General features: G+C 36.6%; 1 protein-coding gene across 10 annotated transcripts in view; it reads right to left on the reverse strand.

The window, feature by feature from the left end:
* Epha5 (EPH receptor A5) overlaps positions 1 to 20,451 on the reverse strand; it is a 334,366-nt gene that overhangs the window by 255,400 nt on the left and 58,515 nt on the right. The window lies entirely within an intron of this gene.

Genomic DNA, 20,451 nt, shown 5'->3' on the forward strand with positions numbered 1-20,451 from the left:
CCCTTTCCTTTCCTTTCCTTTCCTTTCCTTTCCTTTCCTTTCCTTTCCTTTCCTTTCCTTTCCTTTCCTTTCCTTTCCTTTCTTTCTCTCTCTTTCTCTCTCTTTATTTTGTTCTTTCTTTCTTTCTTTCTTTCTTTCTTTCTTTCTTTCTTTCTTTCTTTCTTTGTTTGTTTGTTTGTTTCTTTCTTTCTTTCTTAAGCAGTGTGGCTTTTTATTTTGTTTCATTTGTCTTATTTTAATTTGTCTGTTTACACTGATGATTGCAGATTTGGGGGGGTGCAGAGAGAAAGCAAGAGCATTAAATATAATAAACAAGGAGGTGACAGGATCTGGTAGGAGTTGGGGTAACAGAATGAGATTATCAATTCATTTCATTTGGAATGTACGGACCTGGTTCCTTTTCCTCTCTCCTGTATTCTGCAAGGGTGAGCAGTTTTTCCCTGCCACATGCCCTTGCCAACTCCTCTGAATCACCCCAGGGCTAACAGCAGTGGGGTCCAATTGATTAAAGACCAAATCCTTTAAAACTGCAAACTAAGATTTAACTTTTCTTCCTATGATTTAACTGCATGAGGTGTCTTTGAAGTAGTCTCAAACTAACAAGGACAATAAACTTTAACTTGAAAAAAGTGAATAATTTTACAAGAGAAAATGAGAATAAAGAGTAAAAGCACACAGAAGGAAGATTTTTGCATTTGAGAGCATGTCATTTATTTAATATTTTAAAGTTGCAGAGGATATATGAACATAATAAAAATTGAAAGAAAATCTATTAGTTTAAAATGAATAATAGATTTTTAATTCACTGAGTTGCTTATTCAGAAAAAAAAATCACTAATTTGAAAGCTAAACAGGTGTTAATTGATTTATCCATAACTCAGAGAATGATAATAATTAGAGATAAAATCTATATATTTGACCAGTGTTATTCTTACCATTTTGCATAGTAAATTGGGTCAAAAATGGAATGAGAGATTTATATTGGTACTCTATCTATTTATAACCATCCTAACATTCTAAATGTATACTACATATGATAATAATCAATACTGTTTATATAAATTCCATATAATTTGAGCAAATAAGACTTACAAATCACGTATTCCCACTAAAGTGTTTAAAGAATCTTAAGGTATCACATTCCAGAATAGCCCACTATAGACACTCACTGTTTGATAACAGTTAAGTTAAAGAAATTTTTGAAAGTTGTACAGAAACTACTTAAGCTCTATATAATTAATTACATAATTATACTCTATAAAAGAAAGTTTTTTAATATACTTGAAATACCTAACCAGCAATGGGTAACACTGATTTTCAGTAAATGGAGGATACATAGATTTAGACATTGTATATGATAACAAAAGAAACTCAAAGAAATTGATTTCTGTAGATGTGAAATTAAGCCTAGCATTTTGTGTTTATTCTGTTCAGTTGGCAAGGATGTGGAAAATGTAGAGTCAGTCCATGGAAATAAATCTCACACTTCAGATTGCCTACCTAAAACTTCTAGTTGCTGTTAGATAGACACGTGTAAGGGGTGCTAATGAGAGAAAACTGCTGAGTGACTCAAATTCACAAGAGAAACACGCAAACGTCTCATCATGACAACAACGTCTACATGTTTGTGTTACCCGAGGGCTAAGCCCTTTCATTCTGATCACGTGTTCTCTCTTTAAAAGGAATATCAACTTTGCTAATAATTTTATCTCAGCTAATTGGTCATTCTAACAACAAACCGCTTATATATTATTTTCATGAGCAATTTGTCACTCTTTTATTGTAAATCACTCCATATCATAATTGATATTTAAAGTAAAAGAATAATGAACAAAAAGTAAAAAAAAAATCAATTTACTGTAAGGTCAATTGAATAGGTGTATTTTATATTACTAAAAGGGAATATAACATCGATCAGCAAAAGAAAAATCAAAATAATATTGCATAAATATTTATCTTTCAAGAAAAACAGAGTTTTTAATCATTCACCTTCAAATGCTTATAGAAGTCTTGTTTTTATATCATATATTTGCTACAAGGCCCAGAAATGTAAGGTTACCAAATAAATTAATGCAAAATACCAGGATCGTCAAACATTATAAACCAAGGCAGTCACAGCCCTTTCAAGCGAAGAACAAATGCTAAATATACAAGCTAAGCATCGTCTGATACAAGCTAAGCATCATCTGAGAGGGCAGCTGCATGCTTCCTCCTCCAGGTGCCAATTTGAAAGCATGTGCATTAATGTCCTGGTACTCTGAATCATTTCTGTTAATGGAAATGAAGTATTTAAAATCTGTTCTGGTACAAATTTATTTATATATACTTTCAAGAATAATACTGAAGGCTCATAAAATATGCTTCAAAGACAAAACAGAAAGACGTTAAACATTGTAATATATAAATAAACAAATAAATAGATAGATAGATTAATAAATAAAATTCCAATCAAGGACTATAGAGATATCTCCACCAGTCCCCAAGTCGTTAAACATTGTAATAAATAAATAAATAAATAAATAAATAAATAAATAAATAAATAAAATTCCAATCAAGGACTGTAGAGATATCTCCACCAGTCCCCACTTAAATACATTAAAGAATGAGAAAAATATATTATTTGTTTTAGATTAAATTTGAAATAATACCCTTGGTTCATTGATAGTTTTATTTCTCTTAGCATAAAGAAATTATCTTGATGTCCATAGAAATAGATATGATGAAGAAACATATGGATAAAATAAAATAAAGACAAAAAAAAAAGAAAGAGAAATATCCTTCAGCAATAAGTCAGGAAAGGGCTACCTATATTTCCAGTTACTTTTAACAAAGACTTATCAAGGTGATTACAGTAATTTTTGTGAAAGATATGGAAAACATTGCCTTTTCAGTTTTTCTGGATAGCCTACGATTCTGAAGTTTAGAAAAGCACTCTCTGATTTGTCTGTTGTTTACAGGGAAAAGTCTGTGAATTTTGGAAAGGCTGGATGCTGAATCAGATGGACAAGGGGTGGCCTCTGCAGTTCAGCCAATTGTCTGTGGTCTATACTCGAAGGCCAGGCTCTTTTTTTCCTGTTTGTTTCCTATGTGTTTGCCTTAAGTCCCGGTTATACAGAGAACTCAGGTTGGCATGGCATCTCTCACGGATACATACAGATGTCACTCTTTTCTCAGGTCCTGAAACTCCTGGACATTTTCATTCCTCCTTCACACCTGGTCACACCTACCATGTCAGCCACACTCAGGGAACTGAGTCAATGATTCCCATGTGTCACACACTATTCTTTTTTCTCCCAAAACTGTAAGAAATGCCTTCCATCTATATGCTGCCGCTGACCTTCTAAGCTTCTTTTTTTTTCCCCCCTCTTTTCTTTTTTCGTTTCTTGGATAATTTCTTTATTTACATTTCAAATGTTATACTCTTTTCCAGCTTCCCCTCACCACACCTCCTGACCCATCCCTCCTCCTCTTGCTTCTATGAGGGTGCTCCCTCACCTACCCACACACTCCTGCCTCCCCACCCTGGCATTCCTCCCACTGATGCCTGACAAGGCCATCCTCTGCTAACACATGCTGCTGGAGCCATGTGTGCTCCATGGTTGGTGGTTTACAGAGACAGTGTGTGGACTGTGGAGTAGATACTGAAGGAAAGGCCATCCAGAGACTGCCCCACCTGGGGATCCATCCCACATACAGACACCAAACCCAGACACTTTGTGGATGCCAAGAAATGCTTGCTTACAGGAGCCTGATATGACTGTCTCCTGAGAGGCTATGTCAGAGCCTGACAAATACAGAGGTGGATGCTTGCAGCCAACCGTTGGACTGAGCACAGGGTCCTCAAGGGAGGAGTTATAGAAAGGACTGAAGGAGCTGAAGGGGTTTGCAAACCCATAGGAACAAAAATCACAACCAACCAGATCTCCCAGAGCACCCTTCTAAGCTTCTTGCCTTGAGAGCTAGGTATCCCTTCTGCTTCTACATGGCTCTCCTTTCCAACCCACTAGCACACGTTATTACTTCTTTATCCATTAATACTTGAGAATACTCAGGACACAGAGCTTAGGCTATAATCTTCCTTTAGACTGTGTTCCCAAATCCACACTAAGAAGCATTGTGTGAACGGAATTGATTTTGACCTTAATGCTATCGGGGTTATAAATCATCCAGTTCTGTTTCCATTATTTTATATCTATTTTTGTCTGTATCAAGGAACAAATCAATTGAAGTTAAGAGTGCTAAAGAAACTTCATAGTCAACTTCTGAATAAAGATGCTAGGCTGTCTTTTTTTTTTTTTTTTTTTTTTTTTTTTTTTTTGTCAGAAGAAAATCATGCCTTGCAGTTCAGTTTTAGTTCCAAGTATTCTGATCTCTAAATATATAACCTAGAATCCAGTCTCTGGCATAACAGCTCTGCAAACCAAATTAAAAACTGAAACATCTACTGGGTCCAGTTAAAAACACTAATATTCAATTTTTAAAAATAGTAGAAAGGGCCTAAAGATTGGCTTACTAACACTTTCAAATATGGGCTATCTGGAGACCAAAAGCATTAAAGAACATTTTCAAGCACACATAAACACAGTACCTGTTGGAGTCTTTGTCTCTGCAGGTCAACCTGACTTCCAGGACATCCATGGCCCTTTTATCTGAGGGTGGCTTGGGGGGACACCTCAGTCTACTGCACAAATTACTACTTCAAGAAACCATGCTAGTATTTTTAGTCACCATGCACTCATAATAAACCCTATAGGAGGAACAACAATATGAACTAACCAGTACCCCCAGAGCTCGTGTCTCTAGCTGCCTATGTAGCAGAAGATGGCCTAATCATCCATCATTGGGAGGAGAGACCCTTGGTCTTGCAAAGATCATATGCCCCAATACAGGGGAATACCAGGGCCAGGAGGCAGGAGTGGGTATGTTGGGGAGCAGGGCGGGGGGGGGGGAGAGGGTATAAGGGACTTTTGTGATAGCATTGAAATTGTAAATGAAGAAATACCTAATAAAAAATTGGAAAAAAATCCTTTCTGTATACACTATTATTCAGAAACAAATGTGTTAGAAGTGAGGTATGCATGTTCTAGAGCTGATGCAATCTGAGACTCTGTAGTGAAAAAAATTAATGTCAAACATTCATTTATATATCCCTCCCTAATCCAAAAGATCTACTAGTTGGAAATAATGCATAAGTGAAATATCACTGACTTTATGATTTATGTTCTGGTGAAAACAATTAAGGTTTCTTTCCTGTAAATTATCCATATTTTATAGATTCAAATTATAAAATCTATGAATTTAGAAGATTTGAGAAAAATGCTTAATTTTTAAATATTTATTTATCTTGTGTGTGTTCATGCTCTCATGAATTTGCACACCACAGTATATGTGTGAATGACAGAGGACAAGGCTCAGGAGTCAGTTCTCTTCTTCCATCATGAGTAATCTTGAAATCAAGTACAGGTCAACAGTCTGGATAAATGCACTTTTTTCCATTGCTAGCCTAACACCAGTAATTTTTATTAAAATTCTAAATACTTATTTAAATATATTCTAATGTTACAATTATTCTCGTTTTTTATGACTCTAGTTTCACCTACTAGCCAGTTTGGTAATGCTTCACCAACATTACATTTGGTCAGCTACAATTCATAGCTTACTTTAGGTACATTATTCATGATGTCATATTTGAAACTATTTAATTTTTGTCCTTTGAGACAGTATTAATTAAATGCCATTTTCTCTTTTCAATAAGTAAGTTCTACTCTATGTGTAGTATGTTCTGTTCAGTTTAATGACAATCTGAGACCATGAGATTTGAAATTTATTAAAAAGAGTAATATCTCCCATGATTCCAGGACATGTAGTAAGAACAGTGAATGCATATTAAAATCTTGATGCCACTGGGTGTGGTGGCACACGCCTTTAATCCCAGCACTCGAGAGGCAGAGGCAGGTGGATTTCTGAGTTCGAGGCGAGCCTAGTCTACAGAGTGAGTTCCAGGAAAGCTAGGGCTACACAGAGAAACCCTGCCTCCAAAAAAAAAAAAAAAAAAAAAAAAAAAAAAAAAAAAAAAATCTGGATGCCACGTGCATTCCCACTGTTAACCACTCAGTCTCAAATGTACTTCCACATCTCTCCAAAATACATTAATTTCATCTATAATTACTGGGTGATTTCTGTTTCAGAATAGAGGTGGTTTTTTTTTCTAGTTAGACATATCAACCCTGCAACTAATGTTTTGGGCTTTGCCCTTGTTTGTATCTTGTTTATTATAATGATTTATGTCTTAATTCATGATTCTTTGTTCCATTGCTTCGTGTGTATACATATATACACATGTATATAAGTATGTTTGTATGTATATTGACATTTATCCTGTTATCTTAAAGTGAGTAAAATTAGTTTAAATCATTTTAAATGTTAGCATAAATAAATTGCTTCTTGAGGGTGATAAAAATAACTAGAAGTTTATCCACATTATAATAGCATAGGGAACAAATATACTGCCTCCCTCCTTCAAAGGCTCAAAGCTTATGGAAGCAGATAGAGTATAGAAGCCACAGAAGGTGGATGACTACTAGAAAAGTGTCTTCTTGACTCAGCAGGACAGCTGAGAATATGAACATAGAACTGCCAGGACATCATTCCCAAGCCTTGTGGAAGCCCAATAAAAGAAAATCCTAGCACAGAGAGCCAAAGACAGGGCACATTCATACCACTAGCAGTGGAGTTATTGGCAATTGTTGGAATCTGAGAGAGGAAGGGTGGATTTTGCCTAATAAAGTAGCCCCTGATAAGTCTATGACCATCTAGTGGAAGGCAAAAATAAAAAGCGTCCAACTCCAAAGATATCTGGGCAGCACAAATTGGCCTTGATGTGGGGAAAAGCACAAAGATGGGTGAGAAGAGCTAAGGTGGACAGTATGACCCCTTATGGAGGGATGGTAAACATGATTAAAGCTTGTACAGAATGAGAGAGGAATTGATAAAATATTTTGAAATATCTTTTTCTGTTTTGTTAGATAGAAAACTAGTCAATTTGTCTACCTGTTCATGTGACCTAGAGCATTCAGTCAAAAACATTTACTCTGAAGATGAACTAGACAAATACTAGAAGAATAAGCAACATACATATACAGTTATGACCAACTGTGGAAAAGTTTGTATCTTAGGATTTCTATTGATAAAACACCCCTGCCAAAAGCAAATTGGGGAAGAAAATTTCTATTTGGCTTACACTTCTACATCTTAGGCTATCACTCTAGAAAGTCAGGGTGGATTACAGGATAGGAGTTAGAGGCAGCAGCTGGTGCAGAGGTCACGTAGGTCTGTTGCTTACTGGCTTGCTTCCATAGCTTGCTTAGTCTTTGTTCTTATAGAATCCAGGAACACCAGTCCTGGGATAACATTGTCCAAAATAGGCCGGGCCTTCCTTCATGAATTACGAGTTAAGAAAACACATTACAATCTTACCTAGAAACTTATCTATGGAGACGTTTTCCCAATGGAGTTGCTGTCCTCTTTGACTCTAGCTTGTGTCAAGATGACATAAAACTAGCCAGCCTGGTGAGGTATCAGGCAACTGTGATTATTTTTTGTATATTTGTTGCTACTTAATGTGTTGCAATTGATGAAAACTCATTTCTCATTGGGAAAAATAAGATGCATACTGCGTAAAAATATCTCAATCTCAAGTCAGTAGGCACTCCCCATGACATACCCTAATGCTCAAACTACAAAGAGTCAAACAGGAGGAATCTTTGTCTTGGCTCGTATCTCTTTGAAAAACATTTCATTTCATACATAAATTCTTGTATGTATAGAGCGCTCAACACTTCCATAGGAGAGGAAGAAAACAGATGCAGCGTCATTTTAATCCCTTTACCACAATCCATTATGCATTTAGCACAATCATAGACATGCACATTTTTGTAAATAAGTAAGCAGAGCATAAGCAAATCATGCTAGTAACTGCCAAATTATATAAGATGGTAATTCTGATTTATATCAGTGTCTCTGTTTTTACGTGAGCCATTTTATTTATTTAATTTTTCTAGATTTATGCATTTCACTTATCTGAGTGATTCTCCTACATGACTCTATGTTCAACAGGTGTACTTTTGGTATTGAAAGAGATCAGAAGAGATTTTTTTTAGAGCCTTTGAAACTTAAGCTACAGGAAACTGTGAACCACCCTGTGCGTGCTGAAAATGAAACCCAGGTACTTTACAAAAGGAACAAGTTTTTGCATGTTGACCCATTACTCCAGTCCTAATGGTTAAATTTTTAGTGTTAACATATAGATTCACCTGACATAACTTATCAGTGAAAAATGAAACATTTCAATGCTTAAAGAATCAGTTATTTTCTTTTTTCCTAAAATAATAAGTGTGACTGTTAATGTTAGAATTAGAATTATGTAACTATAGCCCCAAAACTTTATAAGTTTCCTGACTTTTAGCACTTTATCAGGGAAAAGAAACATTTTTGGTATGTAGAAACTCCAAGAAAAAAAGTTTAGATAAAAAAAATTTAACACAGAATTTCTGTTTCACGATATTAATCTCCCTAAATAGTTCCAGTTCTTTGGTAAAATAATTATGATAAAATGTTCAAAGTCTAGCAAAAATAACTTGAATACAAGTCTTGTCTTTTTCTGAAGTAATATGTGAGTGGTGGAAAATAATCTTTCAGCCAGTATAAGTTTGAGTTGCTTGAACCATCTTTAAAATTCGTGAATATAATGTAATAAAATTGCTAGAAATGACTCAATTAATTTTCTATGTATAAAATAAAACTGAAATTGATTATTTTATTGCCTATGGACATGTACAAATATTAATGAGCTCAGACTTAGTTCATTATATAAATAAAATCATTTGAGAAAGGCCTTTGGAGGTTGTATAACAATTTTCATAAGAAATTGAGTACAACAGTACATGTGAATGACCAAGGAGAATTTCTTCCTTAATCCATCCCAATCTCAATGCTTTATTTAGAAACTATTCTTTATTTATAATGTATTATCTAAGTGGAAAAGAAAGAAGTTATAAATGCAAAAGCTTCTCTGGAGAAGTTGTAACAGAAAATAATTACAAGAAATAACTTTCTTGTTGGCATCCACAATAGGGTCAGGGTTTGATGACTGTATATGGGATGGATCCCCAGGTGGGACAGTCTCTGGGTGGCCTTACCTTCAGTTTCTGCTCCACAGTTTGTCTTTGGATCTCCTCCCACAGGTATTAGATTTCCCCCATCTAAGAAGTACCAAAGTATCCAACACTTTTGTTTTCCTTCTTCTTGACCTTCATGTAGTCCTTGAATTGTATCTTGGGTATTTCAAGCTTCTGGGCTAATATCCACTTATCAGTGAGTGCATACTGCACGGCTAATTTTGTGTCAACTTGACACAGGCTGGAGTTATCACAGAGAAAGGAGCTTCAGTTGGGGAAATACCTCCACGAGATCCAGCTGTGGGGCATTTTCTCAATTAGTAATCAAGGGGGAAGGGCCCCTTGTGGGTGGGACCATCTCTGGGATGGTAGTCTTGGGTTCTATAAGAGAGCAGGCTGAGCAAGCCAGGGGAAGTAAGCCAGTAAAGAACATCCCTCCATGGTCTCTGCATCAGCTCCTGCTCCCTGACCTGTTTGAGTTCCAGTCCTGACTTCCTTAGTGATGAATAGCAGTATGGAAGTGTAAGCTGAATAAACCCTTTCCTCCCCAACTTGCTTCTTGGTTATGATGTTTGTGCAAGAATAGAAACCCTGACTAAGACACATACCATGTCTGTTCTTTTGTGATTTGGTTACCTCACTCAGGATGAGTGCCTAAGAATTCCATGAAGCCTTTGTTTTTTATTTTGTTTTGGTTTTTTGTTTGTTTGTTTGTTTTTGGTTTTTCAAGACAGGGTTTCTCTGTATAGCCCTGGCTGTCCTGGAACTCACTCTGTAGACCAGGCTGGCCTCAAACTCAAAAATTTGCCAGCCTCTACCTTCCAAGTGCTGGGATTAAAAGTGTGTGCCACCACACCCAGCCCAAAACCATTGTTTTTAATAGCTGAGTAGTACTCCAGAGTGGTTGTAACAGCTTGCAGTCCCACCAGCAATGGAGGAGTGTTCCTCTTTCTCCACATCCTTGCCAGCATCTTCTGTCACCTGAGTTTTTTAATCTTAGCCATTCTGACTGGTGTGAGGTGGAATCTCAGGGTTGTTTTGGTTTGCATTTCCCTGGTAACTAGGGATCCATCCCAAATACAGTCACCAAACCCAGACACTATTGTGGATGTCAACAAGTGCTTGATAACAGGAGGCTGATATAGCTGTCTCCTTAGAGGCTCTACCAGTGCCTGACAAATACAGAGGTGGATCCTCTCAGGCAACCATTGGACTGAGTACAATGTCCGCAATGGAGGAGCTAGAGAAAGATCCAAGGAGCTGAAGGAGCTTGCAGTCCCATAGGAGGAACAACAATATTAATGAACCAGTACCCCCAGAGCTCCCAGGGACTAGACCACCAACCAAAGGCTACACATGGAGGGACCCATGGCTCCAGCTGCATATATAGCAGAGGATGGTTTTGTTGGACATCAATGGAAGGATAGGACCTTGGTTCTGAGAAGGCTTGATGCCCCAGTGTAGGTGAATGCCAGGACAGGGAAGCAAGAGTGTGTTTGTTGGTGAGCAGGGGGAGGAGGGATGGGATAGGGAGTTTTCAGTGGGGGGACTAGGAAAGGGAATAACTGTGGGAAGCAGGTTCGGCCGCTTGTGCTTTTGCGGCAGCCAAGATGGTGCCCTGGCTCTTTGCCAAGCCCGTGATCCCTGGTTGCTTACCAAGAACCTGACCATGCACACCTGAATGATCATGCACTACCAGTCTGATGCATAGAGTTATAAAGCATGATATTGAGTCACTGGCCTATCAACCCACACCCTATCTGCATGCATGGCTCGTGTACAGAGCATGCTGAATTCTGATTGGATGATGAAGAGTGGTGAGAGACTAGTGCAGAGGGTGGAGGAGGACAAATTGGGTGATCCCCCAGAATAAAGGAAGCTGAAGCAGAAGCTGCTGGAACCCTGCCTTGGTGTATGTGTTGTCTTTTCCCTACCTCTGCTGGCCGGAGGCTGGAGTTCACAGCAAATAACATTTGAAATAAATAAAGAAAATATAAAATACCAAAAGAAGAAAAAGCATGTTTCTTTTCATTATTTATCTTTAACAATTTTACGGTCAAGTTATTATTCCCATCCCAGTCATCCCTCAACAGTTCCTCATCCCATTCTTCCTCTCTCTGTCTCCAAGAAAATGTCCCCACCTACCCTCAACCCACCCTACCAGGTCTCCCTACTCTCTGGGGCCTCAAGTCTCTTGGGAATTACATGCATCTTCTCTCACTGAGGACAGCCCAGGCAGTCTCCTGCTGTATATGTATCCGGGCCTCATACCAGCTAGTGTATGCTGCCAAGTTGGTGGCTCAGCGTCTGAGAGATCTCAGTGGTCCAGATTAGTCGAGACTGCTGGTCTTCCTATGGGGTCACTCGTCCTCCACCTCAACTTCTAGCCTTTTCCTAACTCAACCACAGGGGTCCCTGACATCAGTCCATTAGGTGGGTGAATTATCTGCTTCTGTCTCCATCAGCTGCTTGTTGGGTCTCTTGGAGGAGAGCCATGCTAGGCTCCTATCTGTAAAAACACCATAACATCAGTAATAGTGTCAGGCCTTGGAGCCTCTCCTTGAGATGGATCCCAAGTTGGGTAGGTCACTGGACCTCCTTTTCTCTCAGTCTAGGAAGAAACTTTTATATATCTGTGGGATGGGTTGAAGAAATCATTCAGTAGTAGAGTTTGCTTATCTACCATGTACAAAACCTTGTTGCTCTGAACATTGTTTTAAGTATCATAAAGAAAATTAATGCCTAAAAGGAAGTTTATGATTTGATCAAGAAACGTAATTCTTAATGAAATTACATGATAAATATAATACAAAATCTAAAATTAAAAATTAAACATCATACATGAAATTATTCCACTATTAAATAAATATTAAAGAGTATAATGTATGAATGGTAAATATTTCATGACTATTATAATATTTAAAACCTGGAATTTTTACTTAAAATAATGTCTTAATAATGAAAACAAATTAGAGCATCTTAACTTGTCAATAATAATTTTAGAAGACAAAAATGGGCTAAGTGAGTTAGAATGTCTAAAATTAACAAATTAATAAACTGAGCAACATCTTAAATGATCTCATTCATCAGCATTCTATTAAAAAGTAACCCATTATCTATGGTGCACATTATCACATTTGTCAGGAACTTTGTTCAATTGGTTATAATTTGCAAGTAGCAGCTAAGTCTAAGGATTTTAGAACTCTTAGTTCCTGTGATAGTAAAATCATGTAAAAGGGTATCTTCAAACTGCAGCTTCAGAGCATGTGGTTTCTTGTACATGATATCAGGAGATGGCCAAACACTTGTTATCAAGAACAAATTATCTCTGTTGTATTATTATAAAAGTTTATGTAACCAAGTTCATATCTTTCTTAAAATGTCTCTAATCTCAGTTATATATGTATTTAAAATGGAAGGACATATTCATTGCTGATGTCCTTGTGAGCTACTACAGCCACGGTGGAAATCAGCATGGTGGTACCAAACAAGACTAAGCATGTCTATAGGAATTAGCTGTTCCACTCTTGGAAACATACACAGCGTATTCTAAGCCACCATAATGTAAAGAGTACTTCTCACCCATGTTTATTTTGACACTACTCACTTTAGGGATGTTGTGTGACTAACCTAGGTTCTCCTTAAAATTAATGGATGAGAGAAACACAGCATATATATTTAATGAAGTGTTATTCAGAACTGAAGATTAGCACATTGACATTCACAGAAAAAATGGATAGAACTTAAGACTGCGATGTTGAATGAAGTAAGGAAGACTCAGAAAAACAGGTCTGCCATGCTTTCTCTAAGATGCATTATCTAGACATGGGGGCAGGCAGTGAGGGACTGAAAAAGAGAGGGATCAAGAAATGTGGGATGGTGAGGGACAAGGGGAGAGAGAGAGAGAGAGAGAGAGAGAGAGAGAGAGAGAGAGAGAGAGAGAGAGAATAGAAAATAAGTTAATTAGAAACTGAGACTAATACAGCATAAAAATGAAAGCAGATGAGACTATTGGTGAAGCAAGAGATGCTGGTGAGAAGCAGAAAAGGAACAAGGGGTACGGCAGTAGAAGCTGAATAAGCATGAGATATAATCTTATGTATGGAAACACTAAAGTGCAACCAGTGCTCTGTATGTCAACAAAAAAATAAAATGATGGAATAGATATTTATTGTGGAGATCTTATGCTCCAAAAGGGGTCTTCATTTCTTAAGACTTCATAGGAACACATGTACCCAAGTTACAACATAATTACTAAAAAGTGTTGCTCTCAGACAATATACATGAGGAGGAAATTTTTGGATTATCCACATGTGCATATTCTCAATAGTGTGTGAAATTCAAAAGTGACACAATTGTTTCCACTAATCTAAATGCTATCATACCCTAAAACATGTAAACAATGTAAGTTCCTTAGAGAAACTTTCTTTTCAAAGTAATATGAAAAAGGAAAAAGCTATTATATGTATGATTCAATTTAGTGAGAAAAGAAAGTGGATTAACCTGTGGTGTGCTTACTGTTTCAGACAAAATAAATACAATTATCTTCTTGCTATCTTGCCAAAAACATCAAAAAGATTTTAGTAAGCCATTTGCAACCCTGGATGTTATATCCAGTCTATGAAATGTATCTAAAGAGATATGATGCTGTGTCTGTCCTCTGTTTTTTTTTTTTTTTTTTTTGCTATGCCCTCATTTTTCACTAGATAATATTATACTTTATAGCCCAGGTCGTGACAATGGCACCCATAAATCAATTCCAAATTCCACATTAGTCATGTTTCTGTAATCAGTGGCTATTTCACACAAAGTTTCATCTCATTTTTTGTTGGGAAACAAGAACATTAAGTCTGTGAGCTTATTCATGTTTAAGTGATTATAGAGTCATAACAGAGACTCCGTTCTCCATCCCCAGGCCACAGAAGGATTAATGAAAATCCTTAGAAAAAGAGGCTTTCTACTGTCAGAGGGCTGTGCATTCTGCAGCTGCATGTCCATAGGGACAGTATTATTTTCAGAATTTCAACACTTTTCTGCTTGAGATAAAAGAAAATATGAAAGAATTGTAGGCCCATTGCAAATCTTGTCTGCTGAATTATGTTTTTTATTTTTGTTTCTGGCCCAAACAACAACAACAATAACAACAATAACAACAACAACAACAACAACAACACACACAAATATATTCCTAAATGAGGGAAAAATAACTGGTTAATAAAAGCCAGGACATGCAAGTTTAAACAGTCTGGTCATATGTGTAAAATTGTAATTCCAAATCTTATTGTTGGTACCTGTGTGTTTTCCCTTTCATGCATATGTACACATACACCATGTGTACACGCATGCTGTCATATATGGAGCATATGTGTGTGTAGGCAGACATCTTTGTTTCTATTTCTCTGTCATACTCTTTCAGGGGTGTGTGTGTGTGTGTGTGCGTGTGTGTGTGTGTGTGTGTGTGTGTGTGTGTGTGTGTAAATGCATGTGTGTATTTAGGATGACCTCGGCTCTTGAGAATCATCCTTGATTGCTGTATTACCTAGTTTTTTGACCCATGATCCCATTGGTAAACCCAGAGATTCTCAATGCAGCATGCTGCCTACCTTGCTCTGGGAATCTGCTCTCTATACCTCCCAAGGCTACAATTATAGGTTGGACTCTCTGCCCACCCCGCATTTACTGGGTTCTGGAAATCCACCTCAAGCCCACATGCTTGTGCAGAAATCACCATCTCCTTGAGCTATTCCCAAGCCCAGTGCTTATAATTTGATATCTAGCAAAATAAAGAGTCAACATTAAACTATTTTTTTACAATAAGGAATAATGATATGTATAGTCATTTCTATAGATTTTACCAATTTTTTAAAAAAAATGATCATTTATTGTAAAAATGATATTTAAATGAATAATAAGAAATCTAGAGAAACATAAAGCCTTTACAATATTAGCAGAATTGCTACAACAATGATAAATCTCTGCATTTATTCTATATGGCTCTGTCTTCTGGTTATACTTTTCCTTGTCATTCTGAGCACTCCATTAATCATTATAAAGCGTCTTGCTTGGGATAAAAACCACAAATAGGAATAATAGCAGTAGTTAATAACAGTGTAGTTGATTTTATGATTCATGGCAAAAGAACTACCCTTTTTTCTGCTTATCAAAACAATGGGTTTCACCATCAAATTCTGGTTATGAATATTAGATAGATAATATTTAATAGCACCCAAGTCTGCTTATGACACCAAGATTTAGAATTTTTCACCTAATACAGCCTAGATAATATTTGACTTGCACTTTTCATTATATGAACAATCAGTATTTTTTATATAATCAAGAAAGTATTCTGGGTCATAGCAATTATATGAATGCCTTGGCCTCAATTTTTGGTGTTTGTTTCATAACTAATAGTTTGCCTATTACACAACTTCACTACTCAGCCCTCATCCAAAATATCTTATGGCTTTGCAGACCATAAATATTAATAGTTTATCCATTCCCTTTTGGCTGGTTAGAATGACTTCAGTATAACTTTACAAACACAAATAATTATTAGAACTAAGCACGCAGTCATAGAATCAGGTGTTGTAAAGTTTTCTGGAATCAAGGAATAGTCTATGACATCAAAAATAGATATATACTGGTATATATTCCTTTGAGAAGGAAAGATACTAAATTCTAGAATCTTTTAAATTCAGGATTTCCCACGTACTTAAGAATGTAGATGGGTCTGAATTTTGTCTCTGTACCTATATCCTTTCATGGGTATTTTGTTCCTTATTCTAAGGAGGAATGAAGTATCCACACGGGAATCCATCCCATCATCAGCCACCAAACCCAGATACTAATGCACATGCCATCAAGACTCTGCTGAAGGGACCCTGATATAGCGGCCTCTTGTGAGGCTATGCCAGTGCCTGGCAAACACAGAAGTGGAGGCACACAGTCAGCTATTGGATGGAACACAGGGCCCCCAATGGAGGAGCTAGAGAAAGTACCCAAGGAGCTGTAGAGGGCTGCAACCCTGTAGGTGCAACAACAATATGAACTAACCAGTACCCCCTGAGCTCGTGTCTCTAGCTGCATATGTAGCAGAAGATGGCCTAATCAGCCATCATTGGGAAGAGAGGCCCCTTGGTCTTGTAAACTTTATATGACCCAGCACAGGGGGAAGACCAGGGCCAAGTAGTGGGAGTGGGTAAGTAGGGGAGAAAGGGGGGGGGTATAGGGAACTTTCGGGATAGCATTTGGAATGTAAATAAAGAAAATTAAAAAAAAGAATGTAGATGGGAAGTTGATTTGGCAAACATTGTTATGACCAAATATAAAATAATTACACAAATATCAGTAAGAATAAATAAATATATTAAAATTATATTTTAGATCAATATCCAAGAGTTAACAAGAATTTAATTATATAACTTTCAGAAATACATAAACTTGAGGAAAATGTCAAACTTGGAGAAAGAGTAAACAACAATTTAAAATAAATAATACACTGTAAAATAAATACATAAGATAAATATTATAATTTATGAAAAGGTGGGGTTCCAAAGAACTCTAGGGAAATACACACACACACACACACACACACACACACACACTCTCACACACACACACACACACACACACACATACACACACACATACACACACATACATACACATATACAAATATATACACGTCTGTGTGTGTGTGTACATAATGGTGTAATGGGCTCTTAAGCAGAGTAAAAGAAAACCTATAACACTTGAATAAATACAAATAAATTCCCCAAATTTGATGAAACACATTGATCGGTGAGTCCAAAATGCCCATTAAACCCAAATAGTATATATAAAAAGATCATTGATTGTACATATTGCTATAAGACAACACATCAACACTCATGTTGAAAGTAGCCAAAATAAATTAGTTCATCAAATACAGGAAAACACGATTCCTCAGCAGCAGCTATGGGACTCCTAAGACAGTAGAGTGATATATCTGAAGGGCTAAATATTGAAATGCATCTGCTATGAACACCACACTTTGCAAAACTTTTATAACATTGACTCAAACTCATCAATGGAAATTAATAAGTATTTTACAAAATAAAGACAAGAACAGAGATATTGCTACAAAGAATATACAGGTAGCAAATAAGCACAAGAAAAGATTCTAGAGTGTTGTAATTAGTTCCTGTTTTTTCCTCCTAGTCCTATGCTCCCAGAAATAATACTCAGACTCAAAATAGTTTTACAAATACCTTGGCCATATAGCTAGGTTCTACTCTGACTAGATCAAAACTATAATAATAACTTATTTTACTCTACATTTGACACATTGCTGTTTACCTGTGCTCAGGTACCGTGTGCCCTTCTCATATCTTTCCAGCAGCTCCTCCCATACCTGTCTCTATCCCAGAATTCTTTCTGTTCCCAGATGTCCAATCTTCTATTTCCTCTGTAATCCACAGATCAGGGGCTTTTATAATTGACAGGTGATGCATCCGTACAATACACAAGATATTCTCTCTACATCAATGTTTCCAGGCATCAGATAAACTCATACAGTTGTGGGATACTGTAAGTTACCTGTGGTGTTTGTAGTGTTGCAATTGCATCTAGGGAATCAAATATATCAGGCAAAGGCTCTATCCTTTGACGTCACTTTCAGCCTTGAATAAATAAAGTCACATAAATCCTGCATGCTCTGCTCATGCACTGCTATCAGAAATGTAAATAAGTATTACTAGTCTAGAAAAGAAGGAGTCCCTTAAATAGTTTAATGTGGAATTTCTGCAGAATGCAGAAATGTCATGTTTGGGGGTTAATGAAACTTGGAAAATAAAGGTGCTTGTTCTACAAGCCTGAAAACCCTGGGTTTTATCTTTATAACTCATGTAAAGGTGGAAGGAAGAACTATTCTCTCACCTCCTCAAGTATGTGTATATAAACACACACAGATAAACACACACACACACACACACACACACACACACACACACCTACCCAAATGCATGCACACATGCATGCACAAACATTTATAACGACCTTCCTTGCAATGGAAAAGAACAATACCAGGTTGGATGACTTTGCCTGCAAACATAAAACAAAATTTAAGACAAATTACTACTGATCAATAAAATATATTGTGCTATAATCATTAATTATTCTCCAGAGGATTATTCTGAGTGAAATAAATCCCTAAGCCTATAAGTGCTATGTGATGTCCTTTAAGAATTATTTTAGAAGTTTAGAAAAAAATCTCAGTGTGATTCAGAATTAGAGAAGGAGCTAGAAGTAACAATTTTATGTTTGGGGGTCACCACAAGATGAGAAACTTATTCAAGTGTCTCAGCATTAGCAAGGTTGAGAACCACCAGTTTACAGTACAGTGCTATGACTTTGTCTAATTCCTTAGGTTGTGGCCACTTAGTGAGATAACATAAGAATGGATTGAATTCTTATCACTCTGTGCACATATTTTTCTTCATATCTGTTTTTTCTCATATTAGCACTTTTACATTTTTGTATTTCTGACAAAGAAACCCATTTTTAAATCTTTTTATCTCTTGCATGCTGTTGAACATTCATTACAAAATATCAGAAGAATATATAGAAGAATGGATGGATAAATGACTGTGGATTGACCCAGAGTCATTTGCTGCCTTGCTCGGTGTTTCCTTGTGATCTAACACAGGAAGAGGAAAGAACTTTTGAGTGACAGTTATTTCTCTCACTTTTTTTTTCTAGAAGTAATTTGGTCAAAGAGCACTTGGCATATTAACTCTGAAATGTTGCCAGCCTCTTGTTCTAGTTCTTTCTTTTTTTCTCATTCAATAATAACCCCTAGCAGAAACTAGCAGGGAAAGAATGAGAAGGTTAAGCTCAGTCCTGTCACATGTTGTTACAGGTTGGCAGCTCCAGGAATGGTTTTGTAGTGAAGAAAATGGAATCTCCCTGAAGAGGTTTCTTGAAGCACTATGAATTCCACTTATCTGTGTGTCTCTGGTTTCTAACTACCCATGTGGAGTGACAGTTGGCAGGGACATGGAGATGTTCAAGGACTGAAATTATTTCTTAAATCATCAGTGTATAATATTTAAAAATAAATACATTATAGAGGCAAAATTGGGGTTTATGTTTCATGATATTGAACCTTGCTCCAAGTTAATGATATTTAAATTTATGTCTTGACATAAAATATAATTATTCAGACTAAATGTAGACTTCTAAACCTTGCACAAATTGTCTCTTGGTTATTACTAACAGAGTTGAATCTTTATGGCCTCAGTTGATATGTGTGTGTGTGTGTGTGTTGTTGTTGTTGTTGTTGTTGTTGTGTTTATGTGCACCAGGCACAAATACTAAGTCAATATACTAAATATAAAATTGCAAACATACATAATCAACAAATAAGAGTTTCACCACTTTTAACTTATTCTTAAACATGGAATTAAATACTTTTAGTTTACTCTATATTAAAATAAGGAGCATATCAAAACCCTATATATTTAGTTACTAGGAAAAGAAAAATGTGAAAAAATTATTAGAAAATGTCTTAAAGAATGGAGAATGTTTTCCTAGACAATATTCATAATGAAATTTGTGATTAAGGTACACTTCCCTGTGCAGCTTTTATTCATTAACCACCATATAAACTTCAGAAGTAGCAATTCATAGGCTTACTAGTCCATAAATGCTACAGTGGCCTTCTTTCTTTAAGAAGTTTGCTTATGGCTGCACACAGCCTTACCGAAGACAGAATTACCTTTTGCAATAATTTTTATGAAGAATTGAATAGGCTCCAGACAGGCTAAATCTTGCTTTTCCATCTATGCTGATAAACAAGACACAGAATTCACTGGAACGTGGTTTTATTTATAGGTCTGTTAGCTCTAAATTTGAAATGTTCCATGTGTAATTACATAGAGCAGGTGATCAGAAGAATCTGCCCTAGTTACAGAAGTTTGTCCCAAAGGGGACCACAAAGATACATTAATCACATTGACAAACAGGCACACACTTGCATATCTGTTCAGTCTGTAGCAACACAATACTTCCCATGCACTTAGAAGTGTCTATTACACTTTTCATTGTATGTAACCATAAAACTTTCCTTTCTACATCTGAGAAACTGTAATTCAGACATTTACACATATCACTCTCCGTCTCTCTGTCTCTCTCTAACCTCTCTCTGTCTCTCTGTCTCTGTCTCTGTCTCTGTCTCTGTCTCTGTCTCTCTCTCTCTCTCTCTCTCTCTCTCTCTCNCACACACACACACACACAC

Source organism: Mus pahari, chromosome 13 (genome assembly GCF_900095145.1).
Source record: "Mus pahari chromosome 13, PAHARI_EIJ_v1.1, whole genome shotgun sequence".
Lineage (NCBI taxonomy): Eukaryota > Metazoa > Chordata > Mammalia > Rodentia > Muridae > Mus > Mus pahari.